General features: G+C 39.1%; 1 pseudogene; it reads left to right on the forward strand.

The window, feature by feature from the left end:
- Positions 1-20,957, forward strand: part of LOC139714491 (ribonuclease 3-like) — a 49,325-nt pseudogene that overhangs the window by 13,094 nt on the left and 15,274 nt on the right.

The following is a 20,957-nucleotide window of genomic DNA, read 5'->3' on the forward strand; positions in this document are numbered from 1 at the left end:
CGTATGTCACAAAGATTCTTCCTACTGCCCCATCCTCTTACAGACCACAACTCAGACAGTCATTGTCTATGACAAGCGAGAGTATATCTTTGAAGGTTTCTCCATCTTTGCCCACCAAAGCCTGGATGAGGTGCCAGAATGCAAAGTGGTCCGCTTTGGCCGCGAGTATACGCTCCACTTTTTCTCAGAACCCATGCCTGAAGTAAGTATAATGCTAAATTCAGTTGCAGCAGACAGATTATTGAAGGCCTCCCTTCTTATTCTGATTGTTAGATGATGCGCTAACAGCATATTATGTATTGCGTTTGTATGGAATGTTTATTTTTTCTTCTTCCTATTCTTTCTTTCTCACAAATTTTGTGAATAAAATATCTCAACCATGCCATTTCCAATTAACATGAAAATTTTAGTCGTATAACATGTCAGCATCTAGATACACAAAACTTTTTGTAATGTTAGCTTACCTGTGTTGTCATCTAGACGCAAAGTTCCCGGAATGCCGAAGGCGCCCCCATTCGTCGAAAACTCTATCGGAACACTGCAAATGCTTTCGTAAGGAAATGACTGGTTGCGACTTGGCCTGATTTGATGACGTTATCGGCAATTTAAAAGCGATGTACAAGCCATTGTCTATTTATAAGCCATTATCCCGAGTGCGATTTTTTGGCGAGTTATATCCCAAATAATATTTTTCTCAAGCATTTGGTGTGATTTGCATGACGTCATTGGCGATTTATAAGTGACTTATAAGCGATTGGCTATTCATAAACCATTATCCTTTGTGCGATTCTTTGGCGATTAATAATATCTTGACTTTGTGCGATTTTTTGGCGATTTGTATCGCAAATGAACAACTTGAATGCCATCGATGCATCGCGTGTTAATCGTCATCGCATGTGTTACATTTGATAGGCATCCATCAAAGACAAAGTTCATGAGAAGTGAGAAATGAAAGTAATCTGGTGTGTTTGTAATAAAACTGTAAACTGAAGTTTTTTATTATTATTTGTAATGTCACACTGTCGCACATACAGTACAAAATCAATGGCGGTTTCGTGGTTTAGGTCCCCACTCGCTGAAAGTGAGAGCGCACGCATTCCTTTACAATTTGTGCCGTGTGCTACTACTGGCTTGTTGTCCCACACATAAACATGCGTGTTGCCTAGTTAGCGTTCAACTCTTTCAACCTGTACCGCTGTGGTTCTAGACCTAACTGTATTATCATCTCTTCTTCGTGAAGCATGGCTAACGCAAAGTCAGTGGAGGTGTATTGAAGTCGGAACCCATTGCGTACACTGAATAAAGCGAGTGTTAGTGTTAAGTGTGCGAGGTGAATGAGGGCGACCCAAGGCCTAAACCACGATTAAGCCAAATGAACATGTTCATTATGATAATAGCCTAATATTTCTACTTCACTCTAAAGTTATACCGAAGAAAGACTAAGGCTGACCACTTTGGAAAAAAGAAGAGAGGAGACAAAGTCTACTCCAATCATACAGAACATCGAACATGCAGAACATGGCAGAATATTCAAAAACATTGTCATTGACAATTCATAACCTGACATTGAGAACTATTTTGAACTTGCCACTCGTGGTTATCATAGAACAAGAGGCCATTCCATGAAACTAGCCAAAGCAAGGAGTCGCCTGGACATCAGGAAAAACTTTTATAGCCAAAGAGTACAGGCCTAGTAAATGAGTGGAACAGGCTTCCACAATCAGCTGTTGATGCCCCCACACTCATTAACCTCAAGAAGCAACTGTCCAACTTGGGTTTTTAAATGGGCCCCATGGGACCCCTTTTAACCCTGCCACACCGTGCTACATTTAGTGTTTATAGATGATATCCTATCGCCAAGAACGACTACATGTAGGTGTGGCCTTCAATAAAATTCAAGGTAAAAATTTGTGTCACGTCGTAGCTGTAGCCGCCCTGCACCACTTGTACTGTTTACCTCCCTCGCGAAGGCTTGGGCTAGGCTTGGGAAAGAGTTGCATTCACGTGTATTTTCTTCAGCATTACTGCAGATAGTACTTTTAAATGGATTTTGGGGTTCCTTCAAACTATATGATTATCTCCAGTTTAGTTAGGGGGCATAAATGGTACGAGGTCCAATTATTCTTCAGGTTTAAAAAAAAATAATAAGTTTAACTTCACAGGAAACATATGTCAATTTAAAAATTAAAATACTTAATTAGGGGGCCCAAAATAAATGCCTGTTGGTAGGGAGGACAGTGAAATCTGGTTATTTTGAAATTATATCTGTCAGTACACAAAAATTTGGAATGGGATATGAAGGACTTTAAGAAAACCCATATGGAAGTGGTATCACATGAAAGCTTGAGGTATGAGGATCATTTTCCAATCATTTATTTTACTGCTAGTCTTGTTTTAGAGGGTCCGATTTTGCAGCAGAATTTGTAAATGTAATTTTGAAGTTAAATGATCGTAACTTCACCAATTTTGTATCGATTTAGCTGATTTTAATACCATTGTCTTTCTCTTGGCAGGACTTTTCCAGTGATACCAAACTTGTCTGGTTTTTATAAAAGAATCCAAAAGTCATTGGCCTCCCTACTGTTGGCTTTTTGCTTTCCTGCCACCCTGTGGGCCATAGATTGCCATAAGAAAAACTTTTTAAATGTCCAGGAATGCACTATTTCTAATCAAAAACATGATAGGTATGAATACGAAAAAGGTATTTTTTTTTTAATGAGTTCCTATGCGGGAGCCTTCTCTGCTGCTCAAAAATGTTAAATGGATATTCAGGCCCCTTCAAACTCATCCCTCTCATCCACACTATTCTAATCATCTCCAAATTAGAATTTCACATTGAACTTAAGAATATTTCTGGGTGGCTCCCACAAAGGAATTTGTGCTGTTGCTGTATTATTTTTTACCAGAATCTGGTAACTCTTAAAAAATACCCTAAAGAACAATATGTCCACATCCGCCTATAATCGCAGTTTTACTGTTTCCAATAATTTCAAGTTTCAAGTCAATAGGTGAGAGGATGCATTTCCTTTGGGCAGCATTTACAATGCTCATGTACACAAATATTGCAAATATCCAATAATTTCAAATTTGAAGTCAATAGGTGAGAGGGTGCATTTCCCTTAGGTAATGCATCCTCTCACCTTCAAACAACCAGGAACATAGTCATCCCCATGTTTCCAATTTTCATATTGTCGAAAAGAAACATTCCCACATTCTGTTTGATTTTTAGCTACATCATAGCAAGTTTCACTCTACCTCAAAGTCCACTGCAACATTCATCTTGTGCACCCATAACATACATGTACATTCATTTGAAGCCAATACCTCTATTTAAATTCAATTTGTTCACTTTTATAATTGCATGATTCTGGCATACAACTCGTCAATTGCCCTGCAGAAGGGCAATTGACCTGATGCCTTATACACACAAAAAAGTACTTTTTTAGATAATCACATTTTTGATGTTCGAATGTCTCTGTAAAATGGAGTTCTTAATTTTCTGGGCTAGAAATATATCTCCATTTAGTCAATATTGTTGTACACTGTTCTTCAGAATTTGAATTAATAATCTTTGATAGTTTTTACGCTACACTCACTTTTATGCTAAGGCCTTTCTGCCGGGAACATTTACCTAAGCTAAGGCCCTTCTGCAGGGCAACCGACGAACTGTGCACGTCTCATGTAAAGTGCTCATTCACAGCATACATGCTTTTCTTAGACAACATTAAAAAAATGACAGCATCTATGACCACCAAAGACAGGAGATTTCTCATTGGCATTTGATTATATTAAACTCATTTCCACAAGAGATATATTATTACCTTTCACTTTCTAGCAATATCAGGATGGAATTTCACTAATGCAATTCAACTGTCTGTACCTTTGGCCCTATAATCATTCTCATGAAATTTCATAGTCATTTAAATGCCCACTCAACTCAAAATTATTGTGCCATAATTGAGCAAGAACCAAGAACCAAGACGCAAACTAATGCGGTGTACTCAAAGCACTTTGTCGGAAACTTGAAAGCATATCTTCTTATCAGTCCACCAATCTACTCTCTGCTATACCAATGCCCAACCCTAGTTCCGACACCTCTGGGTGCCATTTTGTGATTTGACATGATGTCAAATGATCAATCATATCTCTGTAAGTAAATATCATAACCTGTATCATTTTTAGTGCACATAAAGTTCAAGTGTCACCTGATCTTTTTGCACAGTGCATATCAGTCAGGCTATCATGTCACGCATACATGTGCACATCAAAGTGATAATATAATGGAAAAACATGCCTTTGTTTAGTTAGCCATAGCTCCTAAAAGTGACAGGGGACCCTCTGTTTTTATTCCATATTCCCAAAGGTCATAAATTGGCAATAACATTCAAAGTATCCATACTTCAGACCATTTAGATGATGTCATCATTTGGTCATCTGAAATCAAAAAAGAAGAATTGAATTTCGTAAAGTAAGGTTTTTGACACTCATTTGCAGGTATCTTGGTCTTTTTTGCTCATTACTCTCGAAATTTGGATGTGTTGTACGCATGTACTTTTGACACTGGGGACTTTCGAATGGGTGAACGAGAATGTTGTGATGCCAATCGTAGGCATATGTCAAATTTCACCTCCCCACGTTGACCTGCTGCTGAGAAAACTTTATGATTTCAGGCGTTATGTCTCGTGGTGTGTGCATTACCTGTGCCTTGGGTATATGTGGACTTTGTGACTTGTTTTTGACTTTTAATGCTGACTTTGTCTTTGACTAGATGCTAAATAAGTATCCTGGGATGAATTACATGGATTTTAAAACGTAATGCATGGTAAGGTAGCAAAATGGTGCCAAGCACCGAATCGTGATTGCGTACAGCATTACATGTACGTGTATGTGTGGGACTAGGGTATGCAGTTGCAAATTGCATGACAGTGAAAGTAGGCAAAAAGACTAGGTACCTGAGGCTGTAGTTTGTATGTCTGCGGTGCTGCTGTGACGTATCAAGATCATAAACTTTCATGTAATTAAACCATTGATATTCACTCAAACTAAATAGGAAAAGTAGTGAACTGAGCACTGATTTGCTGAGAGTCATCATGATCTTTTGCGCGATTTCAACTATCAAAAGAAGAATATGACGTCATAGACAATGCCGCATGAGTGCAGCACGAGTGAATTGGGGTGGACAGTGATAACCGGGGTGAACGCGTTCGAAAATTGGGTGGTGAACGATGGAATCAACACTGACACATGCGCAGTACATGAAAAATACATCATAGCAAGGTGACGCCAGTGTCAATGTGCAAATTGAAAAGTGCCTAATTGTTTTTTGAATCAGCGTCATTGTTTTTCAATATGATGACACAATCATATTGAAAATTGCGATTCAATGGAAAGTCTCAAAACCTGCTGAGTTTACATGTTGTGTCTATGAGAGATGATTTTTTTTTTCCATTCATGCATTGACTTGACAACATTCAATCTGGAAGCTGTATCTCAGTTGGCTGTTCCATTTCCTCTGAAACTTAAAGGGTTAGTATAGTTTTGGTTGAGATGGGGCTTCAGGTTTCCAAGTTTTTTTGAGGAAAAAATGAGAAACTTCTCGAGAAATTTGAAAGAGCATGTAATTCTAAGAGGAACTCAAAGTTTATTTGATGAAAATTGGTTTTGAAATGGCCCACAAAGAGGTCCTCATGAAAGGTGGAACCCTCCTTCTCTTAAAACCATTTTGTTTAACTTTGTTTTTGAATAACTCATCCATCTCAAAATTGATTATCATCAAATTAATCTTTAACTCCTAATAGTAGAATTGTATGCTCTTGATATTTTATATAAAGTTGTTTCTAAATATTTCATAAAAGTCAAAACCTGAATCCCCTCCTCAACCAAAGCTATACCATCCCCGTTAAAAATAAAAAAGTAGAATTTCATTTCATGACTTACTGTGTCTGACATTTATTGGCAAGCATCTTAGTCATTTTTGCTCAATATTATACCAAATTTGCATATGTTGTACTTTAGACAATAGCCTGTAGAATCAACATCATTGCTTTTTAATTTGATGATGTCATCACATTGAAAATTGTAATTAGATGCAAAGTATCAAAGTCTGCCGAGTTTACATGTTATGTCCAGCAATTGCACTTTTTCTCCATACCTTGAAAATTACTTAAAATTACAATTATGAGCATAGTTTACACCTAGAAATAATCCCTTATATATCCTGTCTTTTGCAGAATTTCACTGTTGAAGGTCTGAATCTTTTCTCAGAATTTCTCTTTGAAGAAATTTTGGAGCTACTGGATTTTGATTACAAAGGTGATTGCATTCTTTTTTATATTATAATTGGACTGAATTTTTACTTCCTTTTTTACATGTGACAAAATTTCTTACATGTAAAATACTGTAATATAAGGAAGCCAAAAAAAAAAAGGAAGAAAGAAGGAAGAGCTTTAATACAGGATGTACATTTAAGATCAACTCAGAAAAATTTTCTCCAATGTCCTATTATCACAACAAAGTTTTATGGTGAGCGATCTTTTGCCCATGCTGCTCCCACATTGTGGAACGCTGTTCCGTGTTATATAAAAGAAGCTCCCACAGTGTTAAAGTTTAAAATTGCTCTCAAGACATTTCTGTTCAAAAAGTATTATGAATGATTTTGGTTCTGCATTTATGGTACACATATTGTACACTGCATTTCTTCTTTCTACTTCATCCCTCTCCTTAAAGCGCATAGAGACACCACGGTAGTGATATGCGCTATATAAGCACTGTGTTATATATATATACATTCGAAAGACAAAATCTAGGCATTGAAGGGCAAGGAGAATAAGAAATTAGAGATTCTGATATGACAACTCAAATATTCTGATATTACAAATAAATCAAAATTTGCAAAGTGAATCAAATATTATTCAAAATATCATTTGAGTTATGCCTTATCTCTGAGAATAGTAACACAACATTGTGGCATCAATGTTGGAACAGAAGACCTAGAAGAGTCAAGAGAGTAGATGCTGTTCTGGTGTTCAATTAACTTGATTTATAGTTGGGCTAATCATACATACAATAATTTTTTTTCTTTTTACTTCTTTGTTATGCCTTGTGTTTAAAAGCTAGTAGGTAGACTTTATGTATTAGGAATCTTTGCTATCTGTGTGTCCGATGAGATTAGCGTAATATGGTACTGATATAATTCTCAGCATCTCACTCAGTTCAGCTTTACATGTATGGTGATGGACTCACTTTTTGTAGGTAAGGAGGATGGATGCCATTTCTACCACTTCATGCCCCGTTTTGCCCGCATCCTTCCTAACAATGGCAAAGAGATTCTTTCCATGCACCATGTCATCCAGCATCTGATCAGGAGCAGTCGTCCAATCATTGATGGGGCCAAGCTGGCAGCATGGCTAGCGGTCAGTGAGACCAAATGGCAGCAATATGTGGACAAATTACGCTGTATGATAGCCACCAAGCCTGGACGAGTAAGTGGATTGTTCTCCCATCATACTTTGCCATCATACTCACTTTTTGGCTCAAGTTTTTATCTGTTTTCCCTCCTCTTTATACTGCCACAATTATATCCTTATGTTCGTATATCATGTATTTATGTGGTATGAATTTCTCTCTTCTGGACCCTTTTTTCATCTACTGGTATATTGATTTTAACAACTTTAACTTCCATGCCAATTCATCCATTGTTTGCTGAAAGTGTATTAAACATGTATAGTCACATCAATGAGAGGAAATTTGTTTAGAACATCAGGGAGACACGCAAAACTATTGTACTGGTACATTACATGTAGAAAGATCTAGCTGTTTTCATTATTAAAGAGAAACCTGCAAAGTGCAGTGTTCTCTTTGATTTTTTTTCTCTCTCTGTGCCTCTGCAACGTGTTTCTGTACTGTGGTCTCTGGAATTTAGCATGCATACTCAGGGCTCTTCCTCCACTTCCACTTCCAGTAAGGCTGCTTCTTTAGGAGGAACACATCAATGTTCAACTTTTGACTTTACCCATTTATGCACCCAGGTAGAGGGAGCATTTTTCAAGAACACAACAGTTGTGGCACTGCTTGACCCTAGGATCTTTAAAGTTGGCAGCACAGTGCACATACACGAGACATATAGCACATATTGTGTAATGTTACATTTGAAGTTGTATTTGTTATTTCATTAGTCACTAGTCACTAGTCCATTTCCATATTTATTTACAATTACAGTAGAAGATGACTGTATGATCGTTTCGTTTCGTTTCGTTTTGTTTATTTATTTCCATTTCAAATAAAAATACAACAAATACAATGCATACAATACACTTACTGTAATCAACTCTTTCTTACAATCTGAAATTATGCCATTGATTAAAGTTGAAGTGAAATGTGAAATAAACAGAGAACTTGAAAGAAGGCTCAGAGGCCTTGTGGGGGAAAAGTCCTCTATACAACATGATATAGCACAATCAACAAATTGCATTAACACGTGCACAATACAGAACACACATCATATCACAAACAACTGGAGGAAATGGTGGAGACATTAAATAATCAGTATTTGAGCAGGAGAAATTTTTAAACAGACTTTTTGAATAATCATAAATTTGAGCATGAACGTACATTGTATCTCACTTGGTATGGAATTCCAAACAATGGGAAAGCTAAAGCGAAGAGATCTTTTTGTGTAAGCCGAATCAACTTTGAACAAATGAAAATCATTACATATGCGGCTGTTATAATTATGAATACTACTGTTCATACTAAACATCTCTGATATATTAACAGGTAATAAATTTTGGAAGTAAGTAAACCCAGTATGAATGATATATAAGTCATGAATCTTCAAAATACACAGTTTTTTAAATAGTGGTGCAGAGTGAGCAAGATAATGACTACCTGTACATATACGTACTCCTTTCTTTTGTAATTTTAGTAATGGATTCATCTTTGACTGATTACAGTTGAGTTGCCCCAAACTGGGATACAATACGTAAGATATGGTAATACCAAAGAATTATACAAAATAAGAAGGATAGATAAAGGTAAATAATATTTAAGTTTGTATAAAATGCCTATACTCTTTGAAACTTTATTATCTATATATTCTAATGAACAAAGATCAAGAGGGTGTGTGTGCGGGATGCGGGAGGAGGTTCAAGGGGAAGAGAGGTGTGGCAGTTCACAGAGCAAGAACGAGCTGTGGAAGAGTGGCAGTAGGGCATGACTGCACCAGCAATGAGCTGGGTGAGACAGTGGGAGGTCCCAGTCAGGTTTCAGACCACAGAGCCGGAGACCCTCAGCATGCTCTACATGCTGTGTTAGAGCGGAAGGAGCCGATTGCATGGCCACCGGCGAGAAGTGAGAAGTGGGAGCTTTTTGACATCAAGCTTGCGGGAGTTTTGAAAGTGGAATTGGCTGGGAGTGTTGAAAAGAAGATGCGTATGTTTGAGGGGTTGTGTTATGGGGCTTGTGCAGAAGAGTTTGGGATAAAGCCTGTGGGTAGTGGAGGTGGGGGGAATGTGGAGGGGGATTTTGGAAAGTCAGGGTCGAGGAGACAGCGGTTGATGGCCCAATTGAGGGCGGAGAAGAAGAGCTTGCGGCGTAGGTGGAGGCAGGCAGACGGAGAAAGGGCTAGTCTGAAGGGTTTGTATGAGGACCTGAAGAAGAGGTATGCGGATGTTAGGAGGGCCGAATATCAGTGTAGGAAGAGGAGGAGGAGGAGGAGGGAGAGGAGGGAGTTCTATAAGAATCCGCACAGGTTCACAAAGAGGTTGTTTGAGGAAGGGGTTTTAGGAAGTTTGGAGGTGTCGAAGGAAGAGCTCGAGAGGCATCTGAAGGCCACATACTGTGATGAGAGGAGAGAGGAGCCTTTTACTGGGGTGGCAGGGCTATTGAGGCCACAGGAGCCAGAGGTCAGTTTTGACTTGAGTGAGTTGAAGTTGTGGGAGGTTGAAGCCGTGGTTAAAAAGGCCCGAGCTGGCAGTGCAGCTGGGCAGAATGGCTTGTCCTACAAGCTGTTCAAGTACTGTCCTCGTGTCCAAAGGGTGCTGTGGCGGATCCTAAGGGTGCTATGGCGGGAGCGGATTGTTCCAGTCAGCTGGTGTGTGGCAGAAGGGGTATATATCCCAAAGGAGAGGGATGCCAAAGGCATTGGCCAGTTTAGACCGATTTCGCTTCTCAACGTGGATGGTAAGATCCTCTTTAGTGTCTTAGCAAGGCGGTTGTCAGGATTTGTCATGAAGAACAAGTTTGTGGACACCTCTATACAGAAGGCAGGGATACCAGGTTTCCCTGGGTGCACGGAGCATGTCCAGATGATTTGGGAGTCAATCCAGAGGTGCAAACGTGAGAAGGAGGATGTGGATGTCATCTGGTTGGATCTTGCAAATGCATATGGATCAGTTCCTCACAGGTATCTCAGCTTTGCTCTTGAGTTTTTCTGGGTCCCTAGGGTGATCCGGGAGATGGTGCAGAGCTACTACAGCCAGTTCAGGATGAGATTCACGACCCAGACTTACACAACAGAATGGCAAGCGCTAGAAATTGGCATCCCCATGGGGTGTCCAGTCTCGCCGCTGCTGTTTGTCCTTGGGATGGAAGTGTTAACCCGGTGTGTGGCCCTGAGAATTGAAGGGTTGATGCTGGCTGCAGATGTGGTTGTGCCGTCGATTAGGGCTTTCATGGATGATCTCACAATCGTGTCTGGCAACGAGACCCAGGTCAAAGATGGCCTCCATAGGTTGGAGGAGTTGGTGGCCTGGACACGGATGAAGTTCAAGGCCAAGAAGAGCCGCTCAGTGTCAGTGCGGAAGGGGAAGGTGGTCGCAAGGAGATTTCAGATTGGGGGAGAAGATATCCCTCAGGTCACTGAGCAGGGAGTAAAGAGCCTTGGGCTGTGGTATGAGTGCAAGTTGAATGACAGGCACCGAGGAGTTCAGATCTATGAGAAAGTGGTGGAGTGGTTGAAGAGGGTGGACAGGACACTCATCCCTGGGAATGCGAAGGTGTGGTGCTGCCAGTTTGGCTTGCTACCACGGATCATGTGGCAACTGCAGGTGTACGAGGTGGCAGTGTCCAGGGTTGAGAGGATGCAGCAGAAGATGAACTCATACTACCGGAAGTGGTTAGGCGTTCCAAGAATGCTTACAGATCTGGCATTCTTTTGCAGATCAGGCAGGTTGCAATTGCCTATGACGTCAGTGGTGGAGGAGTTCAAAGCTGGCAAGGTTAGGCTAGTGATGATGATGAGGGAGTCAAAGGACCAGGTAATAGCAGGAGTTAGGCCACCGATCCGCACAGGGAGGAAGTGGAGGGCGGAGGAGGCTGCGGACGAGGCAGTGGCAATGGCAAAGTGGAAGGAGATGCAGGGTGCGGTTCAGGTGGGTCGGAAAGGGGTCGGGTTTCATCAGGGTGTCAGATGGTACAGCAAGCAAGGCAGGAAGGGTAGGAGGGAGTTGGTGGTGGAGGCGGTTAAGGAGAAGGAGGAGGAGTACCGCTTTGCCAAGGCTGTACAGCAGGGAGTGCAGGGAGCATGGACCCGATGGGAAGGGGTGGAGCAGAGGAAGGTGTCATGGAATGACCTTTGGTCAATGTCCTCTGGAGCTGTGCGCTTCATGATCAGTTCCACCTTTGATGTTTTGCCGTCTCCAGTAAATCTCCAGAGATGGGGCATTGTGGAGGATGGTGGATGCAGGGTCTGCAACAAGGCGAAGGGCTCACTAGAGCACACTTTGTCAGCATGTAGAGGTCTATTACAGGCCTATACATGGAGGCATAACCAGGTGTTGAAGGAGATGGCGGAGGTGGCGAGGGTGGCAGTGGAGGCAAGGAAAAAGAATGGGCCTCCTAGGGTGAGGGGTATCCGGTTTGTGAAGGAGGGTGTGAGATGCAGTGTGAGAAGGAAGGGTCAGAGGGATGATGGTGGGGGAATCTTAGCAGCGGGGGATGATTGGGAGGTGCGGGTGGATGAGGGAAACCGTACAGTGCCAGAGGAGGTGGTAGTAACTGCCCTTCGGCCGGACATGGTGCTGGTGGCTAGGTCTGTGCACAGGTTAGCAATGGTGGAGCTGACTGTGCCATGGGAGACAAGGATGGATGAGGCAAGGGAAAGGAAGCTGGATAGGTATGCTGAGTTGAGGGAGGAGTGTGAGAAAAGGGGGTGGAGAGCGGAGGTGCATACTGTGGAGGTGGGGTGCAGGGGATATGCTGGTCGATCGGTAAGGAGGTGGGTCAGAGGGATGGGAATAGGTGGTAGGGACGGGGAAAGGTGGATCAGGAGAATTTGTGGGGCAGCGGAGACAGGATCTGCATGGATAGTAGGGAAGGCTTGGGGGGGGGGTGGTGGGAATAGGGGGGTGTAGAGAGAGTGTTTCGGGAGTGAGGAGAGGTGATTGATGCCAAGCTTTTTCTTTTCTGTCTTGTTTTGTGATGTTTTGTTTTGTTTTGTTTTGTTTTTTCTTTGAAATGCCATGGGGGTGCTGTCAAGGGGATCCCAACGCAGCACCGGCCAGCCAGGGGGAGGTGTACAGCACTTAAATGGCCGAAACACTGGTGATCCCTGGTGTGCTGCTGACGACCCATGGCATTTGCGGAGTTAACATCTTTCCGTTTATTTTCTTACATGTGCATTCCACTGTAAATGCCTATCAATATGCATACCCAAAAAATTAACACTTTCAGATTTACATATACATTGTGAATCAATAATAAGAGTAATATTTTCTACTATTTTACTCACTTCATTTGATCTATTATAAAAAGGAACATAATATGTTTTCTCAAAATTAACAATCAGTTTATTCACTTTGAACCATGTCACAACTTTATTCAGTTCACATTCTAAATTTTCTTTTAAACTTAAAGTGTCTGACTGAGTGTAAAATAAAGTTGTATCATCTGCATATAATACAAATTCCAAATTTTGAGTACATTTAGTTAAATCATTGATATGTAACAAAAACAAATTTGACTTGATTTGACTGTAATATGAGTAGCAATTAGCAAAAAATGTATATTGAAAGCGATTATCTAGATAACTAACAAACCACTCTAAAGCAATTCCTCGAAAAATTGTTCTTATTAATACAGTGGACTCCCGTTATAACGAAGTCCTCGGGACCGGCAATTTTCTTTCGTTATATCGAAATTTCGTTATAACCGAATTAATAAACAATAAAGATACATAAAGTTGATAATGTTCCGGCCCTAAAGTTTACTTCATTTTCACCGGAATTTCGTTATAACCGTGTTCGTTATAACGGGAGTGCACTGTAGATGAAATTATTTTGTCTTGTAAATCCATAATTGCATGAGCAGTGGAATGATGTTTTCTGAAACCATATTGACTATTACAAATAATATCATTATTACACAAAAAAGTATACACTCGATTGAATAAACATTTTTCGATCAGCTTTGAGAAACATGGGAGAATAGAAATTGGACAATAATTCTTAAGGAGATGACAATCCCCTTTCTTCAGAACAGGAATTAATTTTGCAACTTTAAATTTGGTTGGAACATTACCAGTTTCTAATGATTTATTAGAAATAAAAACCAATGGTTTAACTATAAAATTTATAACTTGCTTCATAATATTCACATTTATATAATTAAAATCAAACGAATAACTATTCTTTAATGATTTACAAACTTCTAATATTTCAAATTCTGTTATGGGCTTTAAAAAATTGACTTTTGACAACTGTCGGAAAGATAAGTTTGAATGGTTACATTATGATTGTTGTTGACAGGAGTCATTGATTCTAATAAAGTTGAACAACAATTCTCAAAATAAAATTAAATTCATCAGCAATAGTTTGTGGATCACCCTCTTCTTTCTCATCACAAACAAAATATTCTGGAATACTTTTCTTGATTTTCTAAGAATGTCATTTATAACCGACCATGTACCTTTAATATTACTTCTATTTTGATTTATTTGTTTAAATAATATGTTTCTTAGCATGACGCAAATAATTGTTCACTTTATTCTGATACCTTTTATATTTCATTTCACTCAAAAGAGTTTTTTTCATTAAGAAACATTTTATACAATTTATTCTTACGCTTAATATATTTCAAAAGTTTTGGAGTAATCCATGGCTTCCTTACCTTTTTCTTACATAAATCAATTTTCTTAATTGGGATATACTTATCTAACAAACTTATAAACAAAATTAAAAAATTATTATAAGCCTCATATGCATCATTGGATGTATAAACAGAAGACCAATCTACACTATATAATTCATAATTAAGGATATTAACACTTTCAGTTGATATCTCACGTGTAATTTTTGTCATGTTTTGCTTGTTTTTTGATAATGGCATGCTAGTAAGTAAGAATATAGGTAAATGGTTGGTGATATCAACCTCAAAAGAACCACAATCAAGTTTAGCATCTACAACTTTTGTAAAAATATTGTCAATGAGTGATGCACTATCAGTAGTGATACGACTTGGAGAATCAATGACAGGGAATAAACCAGATGATGAATTGAGATTAAGGAAATTACGTCCAACATGATCTAAAGACTCTTTAAGTAAATTGATATTAAAATCCCCTAAAATGTACACATTTTTACGCTCATGCAAAACTGCACCGAGTACTTTATCATAAAGATTGATAAAAACATCATTATTGCAACCAGGCTTTTTATCCATAACCCTGACAGTATGTTTTACATCATTTACACAAAAATCAACAAATAAATATTCGCAACAATATTTTTCTTCTTCTGTCTGAACAACATAATTATTTGTCTTAAATCTGATGCCATCAGATATGAATAAACCTACCCTACCTTCTCGCCCAGAATGCCTATTAGAATTGACAAAAGTGTATCCTTCTAAATCAAAAGGAATACATGGAGTGCCAGAAATCCAAGTTTCTGCTATGGCAATTATGGAGAAGGAATGCTTTAGTAAACACAAAAAGTTTGTAATTTCCTCAAAATTTCTTTGGAGACTTTGAGCATTGACATGTATCAAGCTGAAAGCAGCAGTATGTTGGAAATGAGCATTGAACTCACTTGGGGTGTAACAATTGTAAGAGTAGCAAGAATTCAAAATGTTCACATCAGGATCTACATCTTCTATAGTTTCACTCATTAGAAATATACGAAAAGTGGGATTCAATTGATGGAATTCCTAAATCTGTGCAATTATTACAATATAGAAATTTTGTCACATGGTACCAACATGCCTTAGATAGTAAAACATATGTTGATGTCCTTCCAGATACACAAAACATTACATTCGCATTAATGATACACAAACACAACATAGTAAAAACTTTGGCTACACAAAGATCAATACAAACTGTGGAAAAAACAGATACAGAGTAAAGAACATAAGCAGGCTTTTTGATAAACCAAAAAAGAAAGTACATATAACAAAATGAGAAAAAGAAATGAGAGAACAGGCAAAAGGTGAGTCAAGTGAATCAACCTGTTTTCCTACACTTGGGTGGGGGACAAAATCCACCAGGAATTTCACATTAATTTTGAGATATTAGCGACATCATAAATCACAACTTTTTGAGGTCATCATTGTTATGGATCACTTTTGTTTGATTGTCTTTTCCTTTCAGCAGTGCATAGACATGTCCGTCCTTGCTCCACGCCTTGTCCACTTTTGCGTTTGATCGAGTGTCATTCAACAGCTTTTGATTTCGGGCGATGAGGTCCTCGACAATTGCCATTTTCTGACCTTTCAGTTTACGTCGCTTTGAGATGAACTCTTGTCGCTTTCTGTATGACTTGAATTTGATGATAATGCCTCTTGGACTGTCCTTGTTGGGATGTTCCTTTCTGATACCAACCCTGTGGGAGCGCTCGATGTTGTCCAACTTCAGATCAACTTGAAGATGCTCGCTAGCCACTTTCAGCACAGTGATGTCGGTATTTTCCCCTGGTCTTTCCGGGCAACCAAAGAGCCTGACACAATTTCTCCACGAGTATTGTTCCTGGGCATCTATTTTCAAGTCCATGGCATGTAGCCTGTCATTGTGCTTGCTGAGGTCCCTTTGGAGGTCGCTGATCTGCCTGGATTTCTCATTATTGCTGACTTCCAGCTCCATGATCTGTGCCTGCTGTTTTTCTAAAGAAAGGAAACTCTTGCTTTGAAGTATGTCTTTTATGACTTCTTGCACAAGGGCGGAGTCATTCCGGTCTATTGACTGAGACCTGGTCTTTACAGAGGAGGCGTCAGATGACATGGTGGGAAGACACAAAGGCTGTCCTGAATGGAGATGGTTGTCTGTTGTCTGGGGATTAGCAGGTAATCAAGCTCAATGAGACGCCACCAGAGGTTGCTTGTATTGACACCTCAAAAGCCAAAGCGTGGAGCAAGTGCTGGTGCAAAATCCCAAGCCATCAGGGAACACTCCAACAAACAGCATAAAAAGTGAGCATGTGGGACTGAGGCACTATTTCTGATATTTGTGGTCCAAAATGGTACAAGAAGTTACTGCCCAACTAGGGCCAGTCACAGCAAAAGAATATCATGATGTGTCTCCTGGTGGATGGCAATAGTCCCAAAAATGTTTACATGATGAACCACTCACAAAAAGATGCAGAACACAGAAAACATTTAGTAGCTTTCAGGAGCAGTAGTTTCCCCTGTCAGGAGCTGTCAAAATTCATACTTATCATGCCAAGTTTTCAACTCAAATATATCATGATGTAAATAGTTGTAAATATGTTTATGTTTCATGTATTTTCAAACAGGAGCTAGTCATTGTACTGTACTAACAGCTGTATTACATTTTTAAAACCTGTGTACAAGACAGGTTTCAGACTTGATTAACATTCATAATGCTATTTTCTATTTTTTCTTATCCTGTATTCATGCATGTGCCTTAGTGTTGTCATGCATTATGCCATGTAAACATGTAAATACATAGATGCTAATAAACTTCAATGTCAACTTCAACTTTGTGTTATTGTCACTTGGTTATTCCGTAGAAACCCTCGTCTATCAGGATAGACCAGTTAGACCGTGATCAAAGAGATCCTGAGAAGGTCACTTTTCCGGTCATTGTCCACTTTGGTGTCCGTCCTGCTCAACTGTCCTACATTGGGGACCCTGAGTAAGTAAAAATCATAATATTCCTTTGAGACATACCCCTCCATGTATACTGTTTGATATGAAAGTGTTATTAGTTGCTTTATTTGCTGCTTCCCCTTTTCCCCTTGTTTTCCTTCTCCAGCTACTTTATTTCTTTTGTGGATATCTTGATATATTTCTGTCCTACTAATACAAACTGGCTTTGAAGCTTCCTTGTGATGATATGATTACTGTATTGTAATCTTCTGTTTACCAGTATGATGATAGTTTCCGCCCTAATTTCTTGTCATACATATGAATTATCTTTCATTCACAGTGAGACTTATATGTACCTTCATTACTCCAAACTGTGTATGCACTTTGTTTACCCTCTAATTACTTTCTTTTGTGTTACTCCTGCACTTCTCTTTTTGTTTTCAACATAATACATTCTCTGTTTAATAATTTCTGTGTACTACTACTCATCTTCTGTGTATGTGTACTACTACTCATCTTCTGTGTATGTGTACTACTACTCATCTTCTGTGTATGTGTACTACTACTCATCTTCTGTTTATGTGTTCACCTGTCCTGCTCGTCTCCTCTGGTATCATTCTTCGCTTCCTGACTAAACTTTACATTATAACCATGAACCTACCTGTCTGAGATATTGTATCATTCAGGTATCGGAAGTTGCTGAAGTCTTATACCAGGCTGCGTCACCTTCTGCTGAACAAACCCACAGTGACCCGAGCAGACAAAGAGAAGCTGAAGGTGAAGGAAGAGAAGCTGCAGGAGCTCCGCCTTAAAAACAGTCGTACTCACGAGGTGACGGCAGAGATCAGCAGTGAGGGTATCCTATCAACAGGATTGGTGTTGACATGTGCCAGGTGAGGAGGAGCCTTGTTGTATTACAAATTTTTAGTGTCATTTTGAAATCTGTGAAAGCTGCTTTCTCATGTCCATTATAATTATCTCTTAAAGGAAATTTATTTCTAGTTTAGTTTACAAGTTGTGTGAGATGAAAAAGCAAATTGCTACAAGCACAACTGTGATAATCTTATCAAAATTGAATTAAAGTTTGACAAATTTATGAAAATCTAAAGATTCCCCAACTTTTGGCATGTGCATATATGTGAATGGGTGAGCATATGATGTCATCACCGCACAATAATAATAATAATATAATAATAATAATAATAATAATAATAATAATGATAATAATAATAATAATAATGATAATAAACATTCTTACTGTGCTTCATACAAAGTTTCTAAGCACCTATACATAACATATTGTTTCATAATTATCATACCAAAACAGATATACAGTGTATATAACCTTACATTATTCAGCATAAGTACAAACTCTACAATAACTTAAATTACTCAATATACTTTAGCAATAGTTAATGTTAATAAATAATAAATTCTTTTCCTTTGAATGTGATCAAAATCATGACAAAATTGAATTTTTGTCATAAAAATGTGAAATATCACATTTTCATAATGAATCTCTTCAAAATGATGTTCAGTTAGTTATAGTATGATTTTGGACTTAGGCTTAATTGTGTTTGACCCAAAAAAAACCTTCATAATTTCAAGATTTCATGCAAAAGCTATTGGTAAAACTAGGAATTTTGCATGATTTTTTTTGCAAATTTGGTAGAAGAAATATTAGAATGCATGCAATATGCATTGAATGCCAGTGACAATTCAGAAAAATTTCATGCCACAAATATTTCTGGTTTTACAGTTTATGGCAAGTTGTATTAAGATGATGATATCATGAACTCATTTCAGCTGGTATTTGCAAATAACTTGCTTTGTGTGTGTTTGATATGCATATCTTCTGGGTATCTGATTTTACTCTGTTTTACATGTGTTAACCTGTTGAGAACGGACTGATTTTGCTGCAACACGCATCTCCGTAGACACCAGCCCAAGTATACTCGGGACTCATCCTCGACGGGTTATAATGATGTGGGATCACAGTTGAAGTTAAAGCAAGATTTAGTGTGCATGTGATCACATCTAGTGGAGATCTATGTCCAGTCATGCTGGCAGCTGTATTTATGTTCTGTCTCTTTCCTTTCTGTTTCTATGGCAACTAGCATGCCTTAATGCTGCCTGTTTTGGTGAGTCACTTGCGCTACTTTGCCTGTCTGCCAAGTCTGTACAAGGCTCTGGATTACAAGTTCAAGGATCCCATGCTACTCAGAGTAAGACCCATTGCCACTTGTGTTCATCTTCAGCATTTTTGGATATTTTTTGTGGCACTGTAAACTAGGTGAAAAGTTAGTGGCATATTAAGAGTGTGAGTTATGGCCTTTTTCTAGCTGCATGATATGGTGCCCTTTTAAAATGTGTGAAATGACTGCAAAATCATATGATTCACAGCATGGACTGAGGTCATGCAAAAGGTACAAAAGTATTACATGTGTAGATATTGTCACTGTACCCCAATTAATGTTTGTGCCAGTAGTGCAACAAGATTCAATTTGATCAGTGAAAGTGCTAGGTAGTTTTTTTATGGCAATCTGTCTGACACTGCACGGATATCTGTACTATCCTGTGCACTGTACATCTTTAGGTTTCCTATCTGCACACAAGTCATACGAAAGAAGAAGAAAACTGCACTGTTTAACTGAGCTAGAAGGTATGATGCCACAGCTCAATGGAGTTAACTTGTACCTTATTGATTTGCTTTTAACTAAACAATGGACAGCAAGCTTGTTTCAGAACTTATGAGAACTTCACCCTCTGGGAGTATGAGTACTGATATATTTTTGTCATTTACTTCGGTTCACAGACCTCAATTAAAAGCGAACAGTTTGTTTCTCCGTGAGGTCAATGATATCAGTAGTAAAAACAAAAAACAAAACAAAACAAACACCTACAACAGCAGCAAGAACACAACAGCAAAAATCATTCTGCAGCCAAAAACTGCCAAGTCAGGAGTCAAAGTTGTCAACAGATATTTCTGTCAACTCTTTTGTGACCCAGTATGCTCTGACACACCCATCCTACAAGCTGTACTTCGGTACCAATCCAGACCATGTGAGAAACTCCCTCTACAACTGTGGCATTAGACGCAAGCTGGAGGTGACAGAACACAAGAAGTTTGTTGCCAAGGAAAGAAAGAAAGGCAAGTGATTTGATGATTATTGCAAAGGGCAATGAAGCTTATAGCATATCTGCCTATATAGCTTATCTGCCTCATGAGCCAAGACGTGGGTTTGATACTGACAATAATAATATGGTCGTTAATACCTATCCAGGGCAGTCTCTTCAGTATTCGTACTATTTTACCATAGGTCCCTGCCAATCTCATTACCACATTGCCAGGTCCCTGTTTTACCCCCTGGTTGATAGTGGCATCATGGTAAAAACACTTCATTTCTGGACATTAAAGGGATCATATGTGACCCGCGACAGCGGTTTCAGGCAAAAGTCGCAAGAGCAAATTCCCTCCTAGGCGGGGTACAAAGATTTTGACCATTATTTTTGTCGATTTAGGTTTTTTGCAGAAATCGAATCTTTGATATGTTTTCTACATCTACACTAAATTTCACAGCATAAGACTACATTTGTAAGTTTTTCCTATCGAAAATGGAATTTTAAGCACCCTTTGTTGGATGGCACTCGTCAGTATCGAGCTTCTTTCGAACGCCGCGCCAATATCCCCAGTGTTGCTACGGCGCAGGGTCTCGCATGCGATTGGCTGGTGCGTCGCATACATTTACATAATTCGGCTTTCGGAGACACCAGTTGCAGCGTTTGGGGAATGCTTTGTCCACGCGTGCACAATTACATGCTCCATTGTTCTTGCTATAGTGGTTTATATACGCTCGCTCTGTAGTGCGTGCTCTTCGTTTGGCTTTCTATCCAAACTATTGTACCGCAATGTTCGACAA

Source organism: Diadema antillarum, unplaced genomic scaffold (genome assembly GCF_040938485.1).
Source record: "Diadema antillarum isolate AM-2024a unplaced genomic scaffold, OU_Dant_1.0 seq00002296_RagTag, whole genome shotgun sequence".
Taxonomy (NCBI): Eukaryota; Metazoa; Echinodermata; class Echinoidea; order Diadematoida; family Diadematidae; genus Diadema; species Diadema antillarum.